This window comes from Teleopsis dalmanni, chromosome 1, assembly GCF_002237135.1.
Source record: "Teleopsis dalmanni isolate 2A chromosome 1, ASM223713v2, whole genome shotgun sequence".
Taxonomy (NCBI): Eukaryota; Metazoa; Arthropoda; class Insecta; order Diptera; family Diopsidae; genus Teleopsis; species Teleopsis dalmanni.
The window spans coordinates 142,677,029-142,681,627 of NC_051846.1; the positions used below are offsets into that span (position 1 = coordinate 142,677,029).

At 26.1% G+C, this 4,599-nt stretch overlaps 1 pseudogene; it reads right to left on the reverse strand.

Annotated features, from left to right (window-relative positions):
- Nucleotides 1-2,517, reverse strand: part of LOC119666357 — a 3,795-nt pseudogene extending 1,278 nt beyond the window's left edge.
- Between the last annotated feature and the right edge of the window lie 2,082 nt (nucleotides 2,518-4,599).

The following is a 4,599-nucleotide window of genomic DNA, read 5'->3' on the forward strand; positions in this document are numbered from 1 at the left end:
TGATGACTTCATTTCACCTTCAGCGGCAATAACCTTAGCTCTAGCATCTCTAGCTGCTTCAGCTTCAGCAGCCATTGCACGTTGCATAGATTTTGGTAGTGAAACGTCTTTACTATAAAAAAATATTTTTTTGTTATAATTAAAATTACTTCTATAAGTTATTTATAAAGATATATATAAATATATAAAATAGTTACTTACATTTCTACACGTTCGACTTTAACACCCCATGGCTCTGTGGCATCATCCAAAGATACTTGCATTGTATGTGAAATTTCCTCACGACCTGCTAATACTTCACAAAGATTTCGTGTTCCAAGTACATTACGTAATGTAGTTGCTGCCAATAATCGTGTGGATTCACTGTAATTCGAAATCTGTATGATGGCTTTTAGTGGATCGTGTATTCGATAGTAGACTACAGCATCTACAGATACTGTCACTGAATCTCTAGTCAGTACTTCTTGAGGTGGTACATTAAAAGACACTGTACGCAGGTCTACTTTAAAATAGTCATCGACGCATGGTAAAATGAAGAAAACCCCAGGTCCACGGGCACCGCCACTGCGTAAACGACCCATACGAAATATTATCGCTCTTTCATATTCTGTTACTATTTTAAAGCATATGAATATCGAGATGGGAAAAGTTAAAACCAGGAGTGTGATTGAGAGGACTGTTGCTATAATCTCTATTAAACTCTTTTCATCATTCTCCGCTAAAAAGAAAGCATTGTGATGTTTATTATTAAAAGCGCATATGAAATAAATTGCAAATATTTGAAATTTGCGAAATAATTAAATGTATTTTAGTTATATATATTAAATTTATGAATAATTTCAAAATTAAAATAACATAAAAGTAGTGTAAAGATAAATGTCTAAACCAGTGTTTGCCTTAAATTATAAGATTTATGTATATTTTAAGATTTATATATATCTATAACTTTGTATACAATAATGTAATAGAAGAAGTATATATCTGATAAAAACCTTTTTGCTATCAGTAGTTATAAACATTTATTAAATCGAAATTAATTCATTAATTAATAAAAGGCTTCAGCCAAAATGGTCAGCCAAAAATTCGATTAATTAAAATAATAAAAAAAAAATATAAATTTTGTTGTTTTATATATATATTTTTTATATTTTATACTATCGTTAATGTAGTAATGATTTTTATTAAAGTCTTTCAAATTAGCCGCACCCCATATTTTTAATAGAATTTTAAATTGATCTTAATACGTAATTTTTAATTGTAGAAACTGTGAAAGTCAAGTTTCATTTATCTGAAGCATTTGTAATGCTAGTACTACTTATATTAAATACTGATATACTATAAATTAAAAAAATGAATGGTTCAGTTTACGTTCTTTCTTAATATCTAAGTGTACTATATCGCTCTATCGGGTCTTTCTAAGCAAATTCTTTAATTTTTTAGAAGCATATAATCATTTCTAATTTTTTGATGTCATATTACACTATATCAACACTTTCTGATAAAATTCTTAAGTTTCTTAAACATAATCCCACATATTTGTTGACACAAAAATAGCTTTAAATGGTTATTAAACCAGGAAATCAGCTGAATATATATCATTAGCTTCGAATTTTACGATCACTAATCCAACTTTACATAAAATAAATCACTTCGTTTTTTAAATAATTACTACTCACAGCTGATATACTATTATATACTTATAACATAATATATTATATACCAATTATAGTGCTTCAACTCAACGGACTTATCGAAATGAAGAATACGCCTTCATTTCAATAGTCTTTTTTTCGATTATAAGAATACCTATATATCATTAGCTTCAAAAGGTGTCACAATCTGCCGGACATTAATTTTATGATCGCTATTCCAACTTTACATAAAATAAATCACTTCATTTTTTAAATATTTATTACTCAATGCTGATATACTATATATACTATTATATGCTTATAACATAATATATTATATACCAATTATAGTGCTACAACTCAACGGACTTATCGAAATGAAGTATACGCCTTTATTTCAATAGTCTTTTGTTCGATTACAAGAATACTAATATATCATTATATATTATTTAGAAGATGAGAAGCATTGTTTTGAAATATTTGACACTATTTAATAGAGAAGTTTATAATAAAAAAAAAATCTCCATATTAACCTATCATTTATTGTTTCAAAATGTAAATTTCATAGAAATTCATAAAAGCCTAAAATATAAATTTAGAGTAAATATAAATAATAAATAATAAATACCAGAGACGTACAAGTCTTTAAACCTTGATAAGTGTTGGGGTGATGTGAACTGGCGATGTGTGGTTGTGTAGAATTCTCTTCGTGACTCATTAAATGAGTTATTTGATTTTGCGATGGTGAGTCCATATCAAACCAAAATAGATAAAAATCTCTTTATCGAACTAGCGTTAGACGAGCGGCTCAACCGAAGTATAAATATTAACTGACTGCGTTTGTTTTATTTATATTTTTTCAACTCGGAATCTGCGGTATAATTCATTCTCTAATAAAAAAATTTATAATATGCGCGATCCGCAAATAAATAGTCGTGCATACAAACAAATATATTTTTGCTTTTATAAACAATAATAATTTTTAGACTGCCGCAAGGGCCACTTCAAAAGTGCTAAATTTTTGCGAAATAATATAAAATAATCTCATGAGTACAGATATTTTTAATGAAGTACCGAATGTATTTTCTTAAAAAAACGTTAGGTAATTTAGATATTCTATTTACTTTTAATTATCTTAATTATAATTATTATAGTAATAATAATACATATTTTAGAAATATTATTAGTGTATGCATGTCGTTCTCGGTATATGTTTAAAAAGACAAAAAAATAAAAAAAGTCCGCTCATGATCACATCAAAAATGCTAGTAAGAGAATGAATATGAAAGTGGAAATAACTATTGGTAGGGCTATCGACGTAGTTCGTTTTCAAAAGTTTAATAATTTTCAGATATATATGTTACAGGTATCTTTAAATTTAAGACGAAAGTAATCACGAAAGTAATCTGTTCGCTAAAATATTGATCATTAATAATATAATAGCTTTTGCTCTTAAACTTTGTAAAATTTTCTCTCTGACTCTTCGATTATTCATTGTATGGAAAAAAAACTGAATGAATGTATGTTATGTATATCATGTATTCCATTAACAGTGGATATTTAAATATTATTTCATTTTCTATAATTTATCTATGGTTAAATATTATTTTTATTGAAGATTAATTTAAAATTAGTTTTTTTATACAGTGACGAACAAAATTATTGGCACAGCAAGCAAATTGAAATTTTAGCACTATTTTCATCCTGTTAATGATGCGATTTTTAATAAGCAAAAAATTTTAGATAAAATTAGAATTTAGATAAAATGCTTGATATGCTTTAAAATTCATTTTGTTTCATATTATTTTCTTTTATATTTAATTTTTTAAAATTAACAAAAAAGCCCATAAAAAGCCCATTATAACAAAAGAGGCAGAACTGAAGGTGGCACTGCTGAAGAGTGGCAAAATTTTGGAACAAAAACCACACAAAAATTGATTTCTTCGATTCCAAAACAAATAGTAGCTATTATTAAATAGAAGAGCTTGGCCACTAAATATTAATTGTTATCAAAATATTTTTTTTTAATCTGTTTTTTCATATATACGTTAGCTGTGCCAATAATTTTGTTCAGCCAAATTTAGTTTTTTTTGGTTTGTTAATTTTAAAAAATTAAATATAAAAGAAAATAATATGAAATAAAATGAATTTAAAAGCAAATCAAGCAGTTTATCTAAAAAAATTTTCTGCTTATTAAAAATCGGATCAAAAATAGTGCTAAAATTCAATTTGCTTGCTGTGCCAATAATTTTGTTCGTCACTGTATATTTTTTAGTACTCTTTGATTTTCAGTATATAATAATTTAGTTACATTTAATATATACAGTTGAAACCGGGTATAATAACATTGAGGGGATAGTAAATAAATTAAAAAATAAAAAATTATGGTAATGTTTAACGCAAAATATATTTATTTTATATATTTTTCAGTAGTGAAGTCGAACTTCCATAACTCGAACTTCTATAACTAGAACTAAAAAGAGCCCTTCCATAACTCGAATTTTCTAAAACTTTAACAGGATTTTAGAGGTCAAATTATATACTATTCTTCTTCCATAACTCAAACTTCTATAACTCGAATTAAAATATTGTCATGTGCCAATAGGAATATGGGAAAGTGCATTCTATAAGTCGAATTTTTGTTTTAAGTATTAATCTATTTTGGTGTAAGGGGAAGTCCGTTTTTCGAAACCAAATGTTTAAATTTTTTCTTTCTTATTTTGCTTTTTGTGCAAATGCCAGTCACTGGCAACAAAAAATAAGAAAAAAAAATCAAAATCCCAAACCCTAATTTCTGAATATTTTACTTCACTACGACTTCAGTGCTGTATTTTATTTCAAATAAATAAATAAACATCTTAAAATGAATTTCTAGTTTCTTTTAAAAATTATATTGTTCTTTTTGTTGTTCTTTTTTTATTTTGTATATATAATAATTTAGTTGCATTTAATATGCATATATATGTAT